This window comes from Falco biarmicus, chromosome 15 (genome assembly GCF_023638135.1).
Source record: "Falco biarmicus isolate bFalBia1 chromosome 15, bFalBia1.pri, whole genome shotgun sequence".
Taxonomy (NCBI): domain Eukaryota; kingdom Metazoa; phylum Chordata; class Aves; order Falconiformes; family Falconidae; genus Falco; species Falco biarmicus.
This window is the reverse complement of record NC_079302.1, coordinates 17,334,078-17,354,600: the sequence shown is the minus strand read 5'-3', so window position 1 is coordinate 17,354,600 and position 20,523 is coordinate 17,334,078. Positions and strand designations below refer to the sequence as shown.

The window sequence follows — 20,523 nt, the reverse complement described above, 5'->3', positions numbered from 1 at the left end:
TCAAATGGGGATTTCTGTTGATGACAGGTGACAGCTTAAACTGTCCACCTATGTTGTTGAATCTAAAGACATGGAAAATTCTGATCCTCTAAAATAATGCTTTGGCATTTCCTTAGAATCCTGTATTGTAAACCCAGAGCTATAGAGAGGATTTTTCAAAGCATAATCTAATGCAGATGCTTTTTTGAAATCTATTGAAATCTGAAACTTTTTAGCCCAAATATTTTTAGAAGATCAGGGTTTTTTTGAGAGAAATGGAGGTAAAACCTGAACGCACAGTTAAAAAACAAACACACTTTTTTTTAACCGTTAAGAATAAAAGTATGAATTTTCAGAGATAAAGGTCAATACAGATTATGCCCTGTGAGCCAGAGAAACTGAACTGTCCAAATTAGAATCCTGAAATCCTAACCTAAATATTTTAGGAACTTAAAAAAAAAAAAAAGCCACAACATCAAAATAACAAATTGCTTCAGCATTAATTCTGCAATGAGAGGAAGAATGGTTTAGATAATATGATCTCAAACCAGTAGGACATCAAAACAGAAAAAGTCAAGAGGGTTATCATACATAAACTATTTTGTGTAACCATCTCATTCGGAAACCATAACAAAATAAATTAATAAACATGAAGAGGTGGTTGGGTTTGGGGGGACTTTTTGTTTGTTTGTTCATGTTTGTCTGTATTTCCTTTTAACGGAAATACAGTATATTTTCTATTGCTTGACATGTAGGATATATACAAAAATGTCACTTTGAAATCCAAATAGTGTGCTCTAGATACCTATGAGAACAAGCGATATAGCAAACATGATGGTGATCTTCACTTAGCTTGCAGAGTGGGGTCTGCTTTTGCAACCTTAGTCCAAGTAACATAGCTGCAAAGCTATGCAAGGGCTCTGGAGGGACAGGGATGATGGTTTGTTTTACAGTCTTTTAGTTTATTTAGTGAACTAAAATAACAGTTGCTTTGTAGTCAACTTTGCTGGACAGATAAACAATAGTGACAATTTCATATGATGTATATAGACAGAAGAGGTTAGCTGCAACCCCTGAGTGATGGAGCTTGTCATATTCCCTTCTCCAGTAATGCAAAAGGTTAGAAATCAATGTCTTAATCATGGGGAGCTCTGGGCAATTCAGATATATCACACACAAACAGGCTTCTAATTACATTTAAGAAATACATATCATACATATATAAACTGACATAAATATCAGACTGGTGTTGCTAGCTGTCAAAATGGATAAGTATAATTCCCTCAGTGGCCCTTGACAGGTTCAATACCTGCTACGGAGGTGCTATGAACAGCATTATACGGCTGATTGAGTTATGACAGCTCTAACCCAACAGGGAAGCGAGGCAGGAAGGAATAGCCTGGGCTGCAGACAAATGATGATAAAGTGATCACTTTAAAGAACAATCTCCATAATATTTCATGCTCGCTGCACGGTGTAAAGGCAGCCTTGACTGCGGGGCTAACTGCTCTATCAATTGATTTGATTCACTGCTGCAGCTACTCCCAGTCATAATATTTCAAATAAATGGTACCGTGGATAGAAATAATATCTGCATCAATATTAACCCTGAAAGGACTAATGGACACAAGCTATAATTTTCTGGACACCCTAATAATGCATTTTGACTGGGCTTGGCATGGGGTGATTTTTCTTTTTTTTTTTTTCTTTTTTTTTTTTTTTTAAATAAAAACAGTGTATTGTTTACTTAAACTTTCCTTTTATGGCTGTGAAAAGGCTTTGCAGCTCAGGCCTCATTCACAGCCTCAAGTCTAATTTTAAAGGAAATTCTGCTAAATGTTATTTTCAAGTGTTTGTTTATACTGAATATCTTGTATTAGAATTATATGTATAATGTATAAAATACATGAAATATCTGAGAGAAAAGGCACAGTAAGCATTTTTGGATGTGTGTATTATATATCATTTATGTGTGCATGTGTGTACATACAGAAAGAGGTTTTATTGCTCAAATTATTTACTAAGATGCATTTAAACAGAAAGGAGCTTAAAATTAATTATAAATGAGAATGGAGTCAACAAAGTATTTTCTGGAAACACAGGGAACCAGTAAATTCTAATGACTATACAGGATGTTAGAGGGTTTTTTTCCTTTAGAAATAATAGTAAGTACTGTATGAGACAGGCTTAACATGTAAGAAGTACAAGTGAATTTATGGGTTCATAATCTTAAATCAAACCTGATTTCTATTTTCCATGCAGTTTTTCACATACTTTGTAACATAATGGATGTTTACTCTGTTCTTTCATTCATAACACCCTGTTGACATTTAAGTCCTTTTTAAAGATCTGCTGTGCTTATTGTGAATCAAGTCGACAAGTATAAATTGTATAATTTTATTGTTGTTATTCTTTTTCTGATTCTTTGACTACTTGACTGTCTTTGGATTGTGCATTTTTAAGGTCAGAGCCATGTCCAAGTATTCAGGAACTGTTTGAAGATGTATTATTATGCATGTTAACAAGAAGTAGTCTGAATGGGTTTAGAGAACTCTTTCTCTGATTCTTAGTTTGTATCTGTGTGAAGATTGTCCATATCAGACTCTCTGTTTTTTCTTATTTGTCCCTTAAACGTTTATTATAAATCAGAGTGGGAGATACTTAGGTTTGAATCTCATGAGGCTTATTTATATTTAAAACTTAAGCAGAGGTATTTTATGAAGAGTCCTTCGTGCATGCCGCAACTGCAACACTTCAGCAACCTCTGAAGTGGTCTTAAACAGGCTTCGGAGGACTTCAATTTATAGTTTCCCAGAATATCTGGGGAATATTTGCATTTCTCAGGGTGCAGAATAAAACCTGAGGGTTCCAACTGTGTTTGGAAGGCTGGCTTTAATCTAAAATTGAAATTGAAAATTGTGGAAGGTTGGCGTGGACTGAACTTTGCTATGCTTACAAGTCCGATGTGCCACAAAAGCACAGTGTTATCCTTCATTCTAGACCTGAGTAAACAAGCAAGTTCTGTCACATTTGCTGCTTTCTAGCATGCTTACCTACAGATCAATATCAGATTTTACCAGAAATGAAAGGACGTGGCTTTCTTAATGTATTTCTTCTTGTTCTGCATTTTATTCAGAGCCTATGCCAACAGCACAGGTCACCTTTATGTTTTTAGTACTCACTCACTAGTCAAAATCCTGCTGAACTTCATATTTTCTCAAGAAAAACTGAAACCACCTTTTTGCCTTTCCTGCTTCCTTTCCCTCTCCTTCCTGAAAATTTTTCCTCCTCCTGTCTCACAGTGCATGACAATTCTTTCTTTTCTCTATTTCAGTCCATTTCCTCTAACTTCATCCCCATGTGGTGACCTTTTTGTACTTGTCATTGTTCTGGCCATCTCTTTCTCATGTATCTCTATACTGAGTTAACCCTTCATCATACAAACACAGTTTAACTTTGTCTGTCTAAAAAATGGTTTTCGCCCCTTTTCTAGAACTTCTACTCATTGTATTCCTTCTCTGTCTCTGCTCTAAATTTGTTGAACTAGTTTCTGATTATGTTCTCCTCTCAATCAATTCCAAGTTTAATCATTTGATTCCAATGAGTCTGGTCCTTATAGTATCAGAATAGTTTGGGTTAGAAGGGATCTTTAAAGGTCATCTGGTCCAATACCCTTACAATGATCAGAGAGGTTGCACTAGCTCTTCATCTTTATGTGTGTATCCTCTGCTCTCACTTTGATATTCTTTCTATATGTTAGAGATAGAGATTGCATGAACAAACTTGACAACTATCCCTAGTCAGAAACTTCACAAGTTTACTTCTCCCTTCTTTGAAGTATAATACTGGCCTATCACCATCTAATGTTTCTCCATGGATGTTCAATGTGTCTCAGTTAAAACAGAGCTTTAAACTTCTGCTCACAGCTGTTTACAAGAATCAAAATTCTTATCAGCATATCTGTTTTTGAATGCAGTGTCCAACACCCTGGTCCTGTCAGTTACTGTCACCATCCCTTAGCCCAATATTTGATGTCTAGGCTATGTCTTGGTCTTGTTGATTATTTTGGAAAACCATTTCTGAAAGACAGTCTGTCCTGTCCTGTCCTGTCTGCGGCATCAACTCTTCTGGATTCTCATCCTCTGTTGCTAATTGCATACTAAACTTTGCTGGAAATGCAGTATTGTTTCACACGCACATGGCCAGAAAACTTTTGCAAAACCTGTTTACTAGAGTATTTCTTTTCCTCTTCCCTTGTTTTGATTCCATCAGCTCCATCACATTTATAGTAAAATACTTGGTTTCATGTTCGCTGTATCCTTTCTCGTTATCTATCATTCTCCTCTCAATATCAAGACATCATATGCCTCAGCAGTCTTGATGAGTGATGAGTGACCGGTCTCTACCTCCCACTTGTTACTTTTTCCTATAAGCATTTTTCTTCTGTCAGGCTTCCTTACGGTTACAAGGAGCTTACCATGAAAATTATTGTCTTTCAAAGCCCTAGTAAAATTTCTCTTTGGCTACAGGTCCAAAAATTCACAATCAAGCTTCCAACTTGAAATCTAGCCAAAGTCAAGTTTACTGTATATATGAATATTTTATTTCTTGTCTTTGTAATCAGTATTGTTTTCATTTTTTTCCTGTTGTACTCTGCAATCTTTCTGTATCTTTTTTATACTTGAAGGATAAGTTATTTGGGGAGAAGACTGTCTTTCTGAGTGGTTTGCACAGTACCAAACACAGTAACACTGTAGCAACACAAGTAATTAAAGACAATAATAATAATATTAAAGGTAACTTCTACACCAGAAATAACTGTGATACAGTCTCATGTAACTAATACTGCCGAACTAAACTTGAGGGAAAAAAAAAAAGTTATTTCTTTCTTTTCAGGTATTAATTATTTAGGGAATGTTACTTCCACAGTAGAACCTGAGACTTAATACCAGTTTCAGATGTGACAATACAAAACACAGCTTCTGGACTGGGCCAGCAACGTGCTTTTTAAGACTGATAAATTATGGAGTTGCATCCATTTTCCAGCTAATGTAGATGAAGTGTAAATACATGATGATAACTGAAATGCATCCCTTTACAGTATTGTAAATGGGGAGGTGGAAAGACCCTCGATATTTTAAGGGCCAAAGAGAATCACAGGAGCAGCTTTAAAGATTAATTCCTTGTGCCTAGTTTAAAACAAGATTAAATTAGCTTGTGTGAGCTGCTGTTAGCAGATGCACTATTACATTATGCATGATTCTTGACTGCTCGTAGCATGAACAAACTGCACAGTGTTCCATTAGTGATTTTCAATGCTGTGCTAAGCTTTAAGTCACATAGACAGGCCAATGTATTGGGTTTACTTTGTGGATGTGTTTTCCAGGCAATTTCACAACCTACCTGATCACTGTTATTGATTGACCGCGTTTGAAATGGATAAAAGAATTAACCTGTGTAAGGGTAGCAGAATGGGGTATATACAGTATCCTATATACTTAGGAAAATCAATAGTACTCTAATGTAGAAAATTTAACCAGACAAGGCAAAACCATCTTCCCACCTGCATCAATCCTCATGCTTTCCCTGGTGTAAAACGTTATACTAATACTATATGCATATGCTTATATGCTTTTTATCTGGTTTTTCCTTTGATGCTTCTCTTCATACTATCCTCTGTAACCTTCTGCATGTATACTCATATGCATACTGTAAAACAAACTTAGGAGCTTCTGAATGGATGAGGTTTTTTCCTTTCATGCCCACTTTTGAAGAGAGAAACACAGGCACCTACACACATCTAGGAACTTCTGTTTCATCTTTCAAGGTGTAGACATATTCCTCTTTACTGTCACTTGCACTGTTGACAGACCATCTTGTCCCTCTGCTAGTTCTGTAAAATTCTGCTTTCACGTGTTATTGTGTCTTGTCCTACACCATTATCTTTCATTCACGTTAGGCCTCAGTGATCTCCATCTCCTGCTTGTGCTTCCACTTTATATGAGGAAGAGATGCATGCACACGCATTCTTCGTGCCTTTATCATGTCACACCTACTTTTCATGCTCACCAGATAAACAGTACTGCATTTTGCATTCAAGTTAATCTTTCTGATATTGGCTAATGAAATGTTTCTCACTGAAAGCTTAACAAGCCCAAGATTGCAAAACAAATACTTTTATGGAAAAAACCCAATGTTATGGCTATTTTGAACTCTTTGCAAGAAATGCTACTGATTGGTAGCATCAGATTATCCTTAAAAGTTAGATAGTAAGTTTTTAGATTTTACTTTTGTCATATAACTAGGTTCAGGAAATAAGCTTTAGTACAGCTTCAGTTTTATTATGCTTGTTCCTCCAGTGCCAAGAGAACATTAAACATACCAAACCCCTGGGCTTCTGGGAATTCCTGCCCTCTTGGCCAGCTCCTTCTCCTTCCTGGCTAACTTTCCCTATTCACAACCTCCTCTAAAGGAACAGCCACCCAGAATGGCATTTCTGCCTCTTCTTTCAAGAATCCCAGGAGACTTCAGGAAGAAAAAAAAAAGTGAGAAGCAAAAGTACTGCTTAGGCTGTTACCCCACAGGATGGGAAAGAAAAAGATAAAGGGGGCCTGCAATGCAGTTTTAGAATGTGATTCCAGACTGCTACGTCCGGGATGAAATTTTAACAATCAATTCATATTTTTTGATTTATTTAGAATGCAAGTGGTTTTTATTTCTTATAAAAGTTAGAAATCTCAAAAATTTGTTCTGTTTTGGAATTAATGCTTCTTTGAATACTTTCCTGGAATGTGTAATAAATTAATCAGTAAAATGTATTAGGAAGTCGTTTACAAGGAAAAATATATGAAAAGCTGGTGCAGTTATTGTCTTTTGCATAGAGTTCTACCCAAACTCCCAGTCTTTCTCTTTGTAAATATTCTGTTGTATAATTTTGCAGTGATTTTGCCCGCAGCCTTTAGATATTTTATTTTCTCTAGCTGTTGAAGCCAGCAGCTTGGAGCTTGGAAATTCTTTCCTAATTTCAGCACTGATGGTCACTCTTGCTATGCCCTTATTCTCTGTAGACTTTCCCTATAAAATGGACGTTAGAGGGGTTGCTCACTGAGCTAATGTTGTGTTAGCTAATGGCTTTAATATGAACTAATAAAATTACACAAAACTGGTAACATTTCTTGGAGGTAAAATTGATTGCAGAAGTTACTACATGACTTCAAAATGCTATTATTATTGTTTAAAGAAACCAATAATTCAAGACCTGTTTTTCACTCAAGCCAAGCGACATAGAAATTAGAAAAAACAAATCAATCACATGGCTTTATATATGAACTCTTTCTGCTCAAATCTGCCCAGACAGGATCAACTTGGGTGGTAAGGTCAGCAGGGTGACAGAGCTGGCTGGCGGTGTCACTGCTTTACCAATGCACGCAGTCCAAGCGCTGTGGAATTGCCGCCAAATCCCAGCATGATGACAACAGTACTAACAGAGGAGTTAGCAATATGCTGAGGAACACTGCTAAACAGAAAAAATAGGTTTCCCTCAAATGCTAATACTGCTAAAAGAGAAAACAATATTCCAGTTCACAGACATGTAAAAGCGACCTGTGCAATTTCTAAGCAGTCAATGTAAACAAATATTCCCAGAGAAAGCAAATACTTTGTAAAAAACTATCCACGTGAAGCACTTTCAGAGCAATGAAGTAGATACTGAATCAAAGACCGCTAAAGTTCTTTATTGCTAGAGGGGGAAAAGGTCCAAATATTGCTTGGCAAATTACTGTTTGCTAGGGGCAATATTACCAGTTGACACAATCATTGGTCAGCAAATTGGTCACATTATCGGTTAGTAAATTTGAGACTGCAGAATTATTTATTGGTAAATTAGAGATGGCAGAATTATTGGTTGGTAAGAAAAGAATTGCAGTGATTGGTTAGCAAATTAGAGATGCTTGGTTTTGTCTGTGGATAAATCAAGGTTGGTCAGGTACTGGAGGTCAAATTAAAGATGGCCATATTATTTACTGTTGCTCTGGTGAATGCTGAAATCCTGCTTTTTGTGTTACAAGCAAGTAAACATTGGAAGGTTTTGGATTTTTTTCCCCTGATTTATATTTACATTTACAATTCACAGGCGAAGAATTTCTGTATATTAATATGAAAGTAAACACCGATTTTGGCTCCCTTAATTTTCAGTGGAATATTTGTTAGCTGAATTTGTGCAGAGTACCCCAGGGGACTTCTGAAATTGTTTGTAGGAAGTGAATATTACAGAAAGGTTACTTTGCTGGGGCTAAAAACTGAAGCCTTTGTGATTTCAGCATTAAGCTGGTGCAGTGCAGGCAGTACAAGCTACTCCTCACTGGCCCATAGTCAGCTGGCACCAGGAGGAGCTGGTGATGTGAATCCCTTTCCTGAGAGTTTGTCTTGCTGCTGTTGGAGGGCTGGAGCCCTGCTTTATTTGCCTGTGAACTGACATCAGCAAGGATATGGGACAGGAGCGCCTTCAAAGCAGTAATTCCTGTGAGATGTGGGAGTTTCTGTGGGCAGTGGCCTCCATGCACTACTTGGCCTCTTGCAGAAAAGCTAAACTGCCATGACAGAGCCAATATCCAAGCACCGTTACCGTGTAGTGGTCCGTTTTTGCTGGAGAACTGCAGCTGAAATCACCCTATTCTTACTAGACAGCTATGAAAGCAGCATTTTTTATCTCAATATCACACATGACACAAGCTTTCTATTGAAACAGAGTACTGCAGTGGAAACTGTTTTCTGGTACTTTCACATTCTCAGTTGTCTCCAGTTTTTCTGCTTTCTTTCCCTTTGTATGCAGAATTGCTACTTAAAAGCGATCCTGCTTCTATATACTGTGTTAGAGCAATTATGAAGAAAGAGCATGTTTCAGGATCGTTCTAGAACACTGTAAGAAAAATTCTTTTCACTTCACAAACTTTGCAAACAATGCACAGAACTCAGTGGTTGGACAATTAAATCATTTTAGATTTTAACAACGTTGAAAACAATAATAGAATACTTGTTAAGAAAAGTCTATGGCTGTTTATATAGCTGTTGAATTCTACAATGGAGACTGATGCTAATTAATCAGATTTACTTTTCCAAAGGGACACTTCATAATGCTTTTGACAATAATACAGATGGAGTCAGGGAGGATGTATTTTAAAACTTTCGGAAAGCCTTAAATTTTGAAACATTAAAATTTGCTTTTTATATGAACTCCTATAACAACAGTGCCCCTACCTTTCTTGTCTACTAATTCTGCCAAAAATGATGTGTTTATTTGGAAACAGTAAAGTATGTTTGACATTTTTAAGACACAGCTAGGGGGGAATTTAACAAAAGTGAAGGGGGTGAAAAGGGATTTTTATCCTGCTAAAGTAGCAACATAATCACAAGATATCTGAGTTTTATAAATCTCCTGGATTGAGATAACATATGCTGCTCATTCTTTGGTATTTTCATTGAATCAAAAAGTTAGGACTTGGAATACACTTGAGTATTTCAGTAACACAATGATTGTTCAGTGTTGAGTCCAGCTTGAACAGCTCATCTGGAAATTTTTAGCTGAAACCATCACAATTAATTAGAGATGGTTTAACTAGTTCAGAAAAGCATATTTTTAGGGCTCCCTCTTACCCTGGGTAGATGCCTGCATGATCTGCTCTCCAAAAATGAAATAATCCTATCGGTGCCAACCACATTCTGCTCTGAACTCTCAAGATCAAGTAGACTCACACTGTAAGGAATCTCAGCCTGGATTGTTGCATACTTCAGGGGTTTTACAGTGGTGATTTGTTTCAGACCATTACGAACCTTTGGATCCGTAGTCAGACTTTCTCAAAATCTAGGGTATTCAACTGGGACAAATTGTTTTCGGTTGCTGTTCAAAGGCAGCATGAGATAGAATATACAAATGGGCAAAAAATAACAGTCATGGTAAAATGGAGAAGTGAAGATGGTATGGAAATAAAATAGGACTTGTGGATGGCATTTTTTTTTCCTCCCAACAGAGCGTAATAACTTCTAACAGATAACAGCTTAATACAGGAAGGTAGAGGCAGGCCATTAACCTTCCATTAGAAAAGACTAGACTTCAAATACAAATGAGCATGGAATTTTACAAGAAATCGTTGGTTGTAGTTTCAGCTGGTAAAATAAAATTTGGAGGTAGGTTGTCTTCTCAAGCCATTTATCTGATGAGTTCTTTCCAAGTTCAGTGCGGAAACTGGATAGATCATTCTACTTGGGCTCAGTGGGTCTACCTTTCTTTCCAACTTCTTACAACAGAAAAAAATCATACTTCTTAATTAAATTTCATTATAATTGTCAAGTTGATATCAGAAATAGTATATCTCTGCCACTGTTCATTAATACAATTAGTAAAAAGCTTAACATGGGGTACAGCTTAACATGGATTCTTGACAACCTGAATGCAGGAAATTTTTGTCCTGACTGTAATGTTCTGAATTTTCATTTTGTTGGTATTCACTAAGCAGAGCATAAACAAAAGAACTCTGGTTTTAAACGTAAATATTTATAACAAAATCTGCACCTCTATGATTAGATTAGATAGGTCACCTGATACTGCATGTTTCCTTTGATTAAAGAAATTATATAATCACCTTTACTTGAAACTTTTCTGGGCTAAATGTAATTTTTACCTTTTAGAGTTCTCAGTTTCTACATTATTGACTGATTTACATAATGCATCTAATAAAACACTAGAAGTATAACACTTTATGTCACTAACCAATATTGTACAAAATTCTTTCTCTGGAAGCATTTGCCATTTGTAATTAAAAATCATTGGCAATTCAAGGATTACGTTTCATGTATTTTTAGAAAACATTTGAGAATTTTCAAAAGGACTGTAAAACATTTAAAAAAATGAAAAAGTGGGGTTCACTGCATACTATGTTATTATGGTTTGGTGAAGTATTTGTCAGTTTTATATAGCCATTTAGACCTTCAGATATAAGTTATGTTCCCAGGGTTTATTTCTTGCCAGTTGCAAGTCCTACTTTTGTAGGAGTATGCAAGTAATCATTAAAAATCTGAGGCAATAAATCAAAGCCTACACTATATTATTGTTGCAATAACAGCCAAATAGGTGAAGTTTCAAACCTAAGTGCCTGAGATGATTAAGAAATTTTAACTTCCTCATTTGAATGGAGTAACATGAAATGTCTTAGTCTGACACAAATACTGTGATAATAAAATAATTTCTAAAAATTTCTAAAAACAAAAATAAACATAAAAAGATGTGTATTATCCTTTTTGCCAATTGCAGAAATTTGAAAAGCTAAAGGCTGTTTGAATTGTGCTGTGAATAGACTATTCTCCAGTGTAGGAAGAACAAGTTCTTCCCAGGATTCAAATACAATATTTTTCATCTTCACTGTGAGCAGCTTTTTCCTCTTCTTTTCTTTATGGGAATAAAAGGCCTCTCTGTTCTTTCAGTTGAGCGACCTCTGCCTTTTAGGGGGAAATGGAGTTTCTGCTCCACTCACCCATCACCACCACCCAGCAATTCTGCAGTTTCTTTGCCTGGTCTAGGTGAACAATTGGTACAGGGGATGGGAAGAAATAAAAGAGAAGTATGCAAGCATGCATACATACTTTTTCCACAAAAGAAGGCAGGAAGACTGGTGACCATAAGAAAAAGAACTTAAAACATCTCTCAGATAGAAATGGGTACATTTTGTAGTACAGCAATGTGATCAGGAATGAATTTGAAAGCTTACTTTTAAACAGCTTAGGCAGCTTTGCAGTTACATGTCAAATGGATACACTTTATGCATTCAAATATGCAATATACGGTCTGCAGTATCATTCACAGGCCATTCAAGTGATTTTGTCACACTGCGGTTTGTTAGAATGTCACTAAACTTTCTTAGCAACTCTGGGCATAGAGTTTTTGGGTTGTTTTTTTCTTGGTTATATTTTCAAATGGGGTTCAATAGGTGTATTCTTCAAACTTTTCAGGACATTCTTTGATGGGTTTGAATTTTGAAATTGGAGACTTGAGGATCTGTGGTGGAAAAACTGTGTAGTACAAGGGCTAGCGAAGAGAAGGAGTTCTTAAGCACAAGGTCATTCTGGACAAAATCTAGCCCAGCTGGTTGTGATTCATTGGCAGTTGAAGACTTTAATGGCATATGTGAAAAAAAGGGCAAGCGTCCGCAGTGCCAAGACCGTCAACATGGTACACTTGTATTGTCCACAGCAATAGATGTGGATAAACGGACTTGCAAGCGACCCAGGTTTTACAGTACTTATACAAACAAGTATTCTTTCACATCTAACAAAATCTTTAATGTTATTTTGTAGATACATCCCATCTCTCACTTAATCTATGGATTTAACTCATTGTTATGAACGTGGCATCCTTCCTAAGTATAGTACATGTTGTATTTTGGTTGTGCTCAAATGCATCTGTCTACACTACGTTTTGGAAAGGTTTAAAGATGCATATGCACCATCTAAAAATATGCAATTATGTTACATTTATTCTTTTAAAAAACTGGCTAATGAATTACTTCAGGCACTGATGTATTTATGTTCCACTAATCTGTGTGTTTTCATTAAATTAAATGAAATTACTTTCTTTTTGTAAAGTCATAAGTAAATTAAAGGGAAAGCCTTTGTAGACTACTGTTTTTATGATGTCCTAACCTTAAGTAGAAAGAAAGCTGAGCCAACTAGTTGTTCTTGCTTTTATTAAAGTTCCTGTTGGCAGCGCACTGATGGGACACATTAATCTTAGCATTAATACTGAGGAAAAGGGGCTTAGAAGCCTAGGATGAATAAATCATTCGAAAGCCCATTTGGATCTGTTGGCACCTTCCCTGTTACATTGTTGCTGGATAAAAAGGCTTCTTTAAGTGTTAAAGGGTTGGGTAACACAATCGGCTTATTGCAGAATTGCCCGCAGTGATTGGGGGTAGGAAGCAATGGCGCAGGATGGCTTGAGCGAGGCAGACCGGTGAGCTGGCACTCATCAAAGTCAAGGCATACATTTTCTTATGTTCCACAATACCCTGCATAGTCTTTGTCACTGAGACCAGCTAGTGGTGCTTCCAGTCTAGCTCTGGGGTACTTGCTGATACTAAAGAGGAAGAAGAGTAGTTGCAATGCTTCCTATTTATGTTACATAGGTCCGTCTCCAATCACTTCATTAAAATCTTTGGAGGCTAAGAGATGAGTCACATATTTTTCAGTTCAAAAGTGAGGCTGTCCGTTTATCTTTCCCTTGAAGGTTATCTCCGAATATGCTGAAAGATAAAATCATCAGACTGCAAGAGTAACGTTTGCTTCAGTTCCTTCATATCTTGCTGTTTTCCAGGCAGCTTTCAGTTTTCCAGTCTACTTGTGTCTGCAACGTGCTGGTCCGCTTGTGGTTGGCTCAGAAACCCCTCACTGCTCTGTTTCAGCATACCATGCTCTCAAGATCCTTCTCGATAACACAGCCTCAGAATTTTTGGTTAGCAGCCTCCTTGGTCCCTTCTGGATTCAATGCAGATGCAGTTCTGTGTGTGTTCAATGTAGGATGCAGACAAAACTTGTCTCTCTGTGGTTACTGTGGTGGCCCAGGTGAAGCAGCAGAAGGAAGGACAGGGAATGAGCTGTGTTAGGCAGTGCTATGGACCTGGGAGGTTCACAGCCTTTTCACCACCCATCTCCTGCCCCCAGTAAATCAGTGACTGGTATGATTTCTTTTCACTGGCCCCAGGTGGGCTTGCATGTCCTCTGGAGTATTCTATGCACTTAAAAATTAATGGGATGGGATTGTTCTCTGGATGTTTTTTTTCCTGATTCCCACAGCTTTAATTGCTGTTACATGAAACAGTGGCTACAGACATCAGAGGAAGATTGTCATACAGTAGTAGCTAAACATTTTCAATGGCAGTTATTGAACAATTGCATGCTACAATTTACACTATCTTCTCTAGTCTGTTCTTTGGCTGAAGAAGCACCTATTATTAGCCAGGCAATAATCAAATACTTAAAAGATTTGGAGAATAATGCATGCTACCATCTAATAAGCATTTCACTCCCTCATGAGATGTACTGAAGTGTAGAAATTCAAGCTATATCACTGTATTTTTAACTGACAAAATTGCTGTTGAGACAGCTATATTTTCTCAATGTATTTTATTCATAAAGCAATCTAGTTTTATAAACACAGATCATCTTTAACGTAATGGAAGTAATACACCACAATTATTTTAGATAACTTTTAGTTGTTACATGGCACAAATCAAAGTTAAAAGAATATTGAAACAGAAGGAAAATGAAAAACAATGTGAAATGTCTCAATACATTTTATTTTCAATGAAATAATAGAATATCACATTACTATGTTCTAATATAAATGGGATCATTTGAAAGCTATCAACCTGTACGCGTGCTGTAATAGATAGAAACATACTTTTTCAAGTAAGCTGGTGGTCAGTGGGCTTGGGAAGGAAACACTTTTTAATATACATGTGATCCTTGTAAAGCTGTTGGTTAGCAACAGTTTACAATCTAAAAGCTCAAACAGTGAGCAGTATTTGGTAATGCAAGACCAACAATAGAAGGTAGAGGAGAAGAGTCACTGGCTTGTGTTTGTTCGCTTCAGAATGTGAATTTCCCAACAGTGTAATAATAATTCAGCTAATGTTTTAAGCAGGGGAGCAAATGCCTGTGTTTCTATCTTGATGCAGCATCTTATTTCCTTTCTACTTCCATCCTACTCTCACCGTCTCTAGCCCACAGCTGCACTTAAGTACAGTGGTTTGTGCAGTGACCTATGCTTGGCTCAATATGCACAGGACAGATTATGAATAACACAGTTGTTCATATCTATATGAATATATATCTAGTTGCATATATACATATGTAACAATATCTAGTTCTGTGCAAAAGCTTCTAAATTGAGTATGTATTAAAATCACTATTTTCAGAACAACAGCTGAAAACAACAACCACAAACCCCCACCTGCTAGCTTACACTGTTAGAGCATACCTTCACCAGATCCTGAATTTAAACTTCACTTGGTATTATCTTTACAGTCCTCTTACATATTTAGGCTTCTGACTTGAGTATTAAATAAATTACAGAAAAAGATAATTTTGATTGACATAAAAAGAAAGTTCTGACCAGACAGAGCACCTGAGTACTACTTACTGTGTGTTCGTTATTTGGAATTCGGAGATCATGAAAACTGGTTGTCAACAGTGGACGACGTTTGTCATTTTGTACTACAGCACATGCTAATCACCTGCCCTTTTTTTCCTTGAGGTGTAAGTTGTGATTCTCCATTTCAGGAAACCCTACAAGGATGTTCTACTACAGAGAAGTAAAGACTGCGAGTTAGGACATCCGTTTGAAAGCACCCCAGAAACAGACCCACTTCATAAAGCCTGGATCTGTACTGCTGTCCCCAGGAAGCTCTGGAGCTTCTGAATTTGAAGAAACAGTAAAAAAGCAGAAGTCCATACTAGGAGAAAAGCTGTTTTGTATAAAATGATAACCTTGTCAGGAAACAGAAAACAAAATCCCATCTGATCTAAAGCTGTGGAAAACCTTGAACTCACATGAAAGGTAAGCTCAAAACCATATAAGAGAAAGTGGCTCAAAACTTTAAATGTTAATGGAAAGAATCTGCATTTCTTAAGTGATTTGGAGGTGAATGTTATTATAATAAAAATTCCCTTTCTTAATTCCTCACTTTTCTTCTGCATTTTCATAAGGGGGTCTTCCCAAAGTGCTAGGGAATATACATGCCTGCAGTAGCCTTGGCCCATTGTGTGTTATGTCAGACAAGGTCTGTGAGCCTGGGTCTCCGTGGAAGGGCCAAGGCTTAATGTAGACATCTTTTATCTTAGAAGTATGTGGTATCTGGTGCTTGGTTCCACTTGCTATCAATTGGAAAAGCAGAAACTGCCCTAGTTTGTAATACCAATTATTATTAAACTGTATGGTGGGCCTGAGTCTAATTTTACTCTGATTTTATAGAACCATTGACTTTAATGGACTTGTTCCAAATTTTTCACTGGCATACCTGTGAGTAGCATTAGGCCCAATAACCATCATGTAAAACAAAATCATTCCATCTTGTAAACCGTAATACAGGTTACGTGGTAGTTAAGTGTGGGCCCAATAAATTCATCTTTCAGATGATGTGCTAAATGGCAACCTTGGATACTTGCAGTTAATTAAAATTTCCTGGCACATTTTCATAGGACAAGGGACATGTGTTACTAATCGTGTCCAAAAGAAATTCTATTTTATTTAGTTAAATTTGCCTTTGCGCTTATAGTTAGGTAGTTATTCTTCACTCTGTCTTTTTTAGAATCAAAACAATTGTGTAGTGATTTTGTTGCAGATGACAGCTGTGTTATCACCCAGAAGCAGCATGCAGTAGTTTCTCTTACCCTATACCACTGAATTGCAAAGTATCTTTAAAGTCTAGAATTTGAAAAAAAACAGTCTCAAGACTTCTGCTTTAATATTTAGGGATAGATCCTCAGCTAATGTAAATTAACATAGATGAGCTGAAATGTCGCCTTAATTGATCTATCTCTTCTCTCTTAAAGTAATGTACATTTTAATTGGTTATGACCCTTGGGTTTTATTACCCCTACCTATTTATATAAAATATTTCATGACACTTTGGTCTTAAATAAGAAAAGAAGGTACAGGCTATTACAATTTTTTTCTGGTTCTTTTTCCATGTGTTAGTCCTAAATTTTTCCTAAAGTAACTCTGAAACACTTCAGATCAGCTACCATAATGATAAATATCCTTTGAAAATACCTGTCTTTCTGCCTGTCTCTTTGGGCAATCAAATCTGTGTTTAGGGCCACGTCATTTAACACTCAGCTGTTGCTACATCCAAGATGATGATGATGATGATGATTTTGTCAGCTGTTTGGAAGGTGGGTTAATGCAACCATGCTGAGGAATTTGTGCAGGATTGAATATGTCCCCAGAGAAGATGCCCGTATAGGCCTCTAACCTGTATGTGGAGGTTAGAATTATGTGTTCCCTGCATGCCCCATGCGAAAGCCTAACAAAACTGTGGATATGAGAGATTAGAGGAGAGGGTTTGAGGGAAACCACAATCGTCAACCCTACAGCTACAGAGGGGCTCAAGTAAGAATGTTATTGTTCCTGTTAATAGGTTATGAGTTACTTTTACATAATCTATAGTCTGTACAACTTCACTCTTTCTACCTTTCAAAATGGTGTGTGCTGGCAGTGGGCAGTTTCATTTTTGTCTTAGAGCAGCTGATCAGTTTTATGAGACTATATTGGGAATACTAGTTAAAACATTTCAGCAAACTCCAGGTGCATCCATGGGCAGAAGTCTTCATTGCACTCTAATAAACAAAAAAACCAGAAACTGATGTTGCTGGTAGTGAAGTCTGGTGGTAGTTCTAAAATACTGTGAACATGTTTGTATGCATTGAAAAAAGCCAAAGAAATGCATGTGAAGCAATACCTGCACGTTTAAGTTAAATATGTCAGGATACAAGAGTGCTGTGACCAAGCCAGAAAATGGAACGTAAACAGTCTCCTAACCTGAAATACTATATTTTCTGGATTTTGGTTCCAAAATACTATACACTTAGCTTTTCCAGTTCAAGTCCATAACAAATTACTTGCATGCTGTGCTGAGATTCACAAAAAAAATTTCTCTTTTAGAAACAGCTGCTGTTGGCTTTGTAGTCTGGCTTCAACCGATTCCCAAACTCAGCCAACAAACACAGTCCTTCTCCTCTTGTAGAGCTTCTGGTTTGTCTTGGCCCATACAGCCCTTTGTCCTCTGGCAAAATTTCACTGGAAACCTCGTGCTAATAGTGTTTGATCTTTACCAACTCATCTCAAGGAAGAGGGCTCATGTTTTAGCTTCTTTTCATTCTCTGCAGTGAGGAAAGGAGGGAGAGAGGTTTTATGTGAGGAGTCAGCTGTGTACAGGTCTAGTTTCGAGACCCCCAAGAAGTCTTGGTCAGCTGTGACACTGGGCTTTCCATATGTTCTTCACCATGGTATTTGCCAGGATAACTACTGATGGTAGTAAGTGTAATGGGGTCTCACTGTATTTTCCATCTGCAGTTTCCATGCAGTTTACCCAACACTTTACTGTCTCTAGAGTGAAAAGACTGTGAAAACCTCCTCTTCTTTAAGTTCCATACATTGTCTTATAGGAGTGGAATCAGTGCACGCCTATGTAGGAAAAGAAAAGTAGGGGGCTATGGCACCTAGTTTTTGATGACTGCCGTCTTTGCTGATAAATCTATGCTTACGTGTGATCAAATATTCTTTCACCTTTCGGGAAATTTGAATCAAATTCTTGAATTTCTGACCCTAGAGTGGCCCAGAGACCAAGGAAGAGAGGAAGTGAATGAAAATGGAGAAAGATCAGGAGAAGATTAAAACACCAAAAAGATAGGAAGAATTCATGCAGTAACACCAGTCTCTGATATCAAGATTAACAATGAGACTTGCCGTCCTGCCTCTCAGATGTACACACAGTCATCTGCTCAATTTCTACCCAGTTTCTGCCTGAAGACATATCTGTGTTAAGTAAAATGCAATAGTTTTGCATGTTTGGCTGATGACTCCTCTCTTTGCCTTCCTTCTTTTCGTCCTGCACCCTTTTCCAACACATTTAAGTTGGCTGCATGACTTTGGGTTACAGTCTTCTCCCTCTATTCAACTGGTCCATAAGTATCTACTTTCATTTGCTCTCCACAGCATCCTCATTTTCTTGTTATTCTGACTCTTGCTGCTTGCTCATGCTGAGGTTTTAAATATGCTGGATTAATTATCTTACCCCTAAACCAGGAGTATCTGCATATCTAGTCAACCTTTTTTTTTTTTTTTTCCTGACACCAAAATAGCAGAGCTATTAAAAAGCAATGACCAAAAAAGAGAAGTAGATTGGAAGAGCCATGTGAATTTTTCATAGGAACATGAAGTGAGAGTTTGTGATGAAAGGGATTATGGCATCTTCACAGTTTAGCTACACAGAAGCAACATAAAAAAAAAATAATGTTTTGAATCTCCTCAACAGTAAAATTAGGGTGTTATCATGGATTTTATTTTCTAAAATGTGAAATAATAGCACAATACAGGAAGATTAAAAAACCTACTATTAAATAATTTATAATAATTTATAAATATTAAATATTAATTATTAATATAAGTTAATAAATACACAGCAAATTCTAATTGCCAGCTCTATTCTGAATTCATCTTTGTTTAGGTTTTGGAGGGTCTGACTCTGAAACAAACTCATCTTGTTAGTAATTTATGCTATTTTCAGATAATTTCAGTTTAGTCACCTTGAGAAAGGTGAAATGTTCCTGTAAAAGTACTTTGGTCACTAAAGTTGTCTTCCTAGTAAAATATTTTTACGACCAAACTAATTTGGCAGCCTGGAGTCATTCAGACTAGTGGTGTCTCTATCAATTTTTAGGACTGGAGAAAGAATCAGGTACTTGCTTCTGTGAATATGCTCCTACTGTAAGTGTAGGTCGGGACTTTATCACAGGACAAATAGCAGGGTAGGCTCAGGCAGTCAAGTGAAAACCTTGTGAACCAGCTGAGCTCTCCTTACGCAGCCTGATTAAGTGCCACTGCTTTCTCTGGTTTAAGTGGCTATAATGACAGGAATTGTGGGACAAAAAAGAAATGTGGGAGAGGAGTGTATGATTTTGGGCTTAAGCAATCAAATCCATGGAGGGAAAGACATCTAACAGTGGTTTGTTCCTTTCATAAACAGGTTTTTTTCTCTTCTTCTATCATTACTTGTTCATTTGGATTATTAACAGGCTTTTAAAAACTATTAAAGCCTTGCCACTCATCTTCAAAACCGCCTCTAGGCATCTTTGATTTGTATGGTTAGCATTTACTCCCTAAGGTCTTATCGACCTTGACAGTGTTAGAAATCATATTTTCACATGAAGGAATTGCCCTTGACTAATTTCTCCAGTACAGTTTGAACATAAATAACCTTCCTTTGTCAGCTGCATTCTTTACTTTTCACTTATTTTAAAGAAACATGGTGTGAATGTGCGTATAGTTATATGGAAAACTGCAAAGTAAATCTGTATCCGAGTATGGTTAAGAATGTGCATTATTGTTTCCTTTAATACGTTAATGCTAGATGGAAGGGTTTCTTTATTTTCTTTTCAATTTTTTCTATTGTGAGTCCTTTTTTTCTAATCTCCCTTTCAGAATCATACAGTTCACGGTGACTTTTGATGTTGTTCTCCCCCCTAGTAGTTATGCATTTCTAACACCAGAGCGAAGTTAATTTTCTCACTGTGACATGAGACGTAAACTCCATAATAGTCCTCCCTCTTTAGTTAGTAATCATCAAAAAAGATAAAGGTTCAGAAAGTTCTGGGGTTTTCAAAATCTGACTTCCAGTAAAAAGTGCACCAGGGCCACTGAAAATAATACCAGACGTATTTTAAGTAGCAACATCAGACAACAGCTCAGGAGAGAAGTACAAGAAGATAACAGAACTT

At 36.9% G+C, this 20,523-nt stretch overlaps 1 long non-coding RNA gene across 1 annotated transcript in view; it reads left to right on the top strand.

The window, feature by feature from the left end:
- The window catches only part of LOC130159161 (uncharacterized), a 229,241-nt gene that overhangs the window by 95,234 nt on the left and 113,484 nt on the right, over positions 1 to 20,523 (top strand). The window contains exon 3 of the long non-coding RNA XR_008825636.1: positions 15,307 to 15,583. This is a non-coding gene — a long non-coding RNA (uncharacterized LOC130159161). The remainder of the gene's footprint in view (positions 1 to 15,306; positions 15,584 to 20,523) is intronic.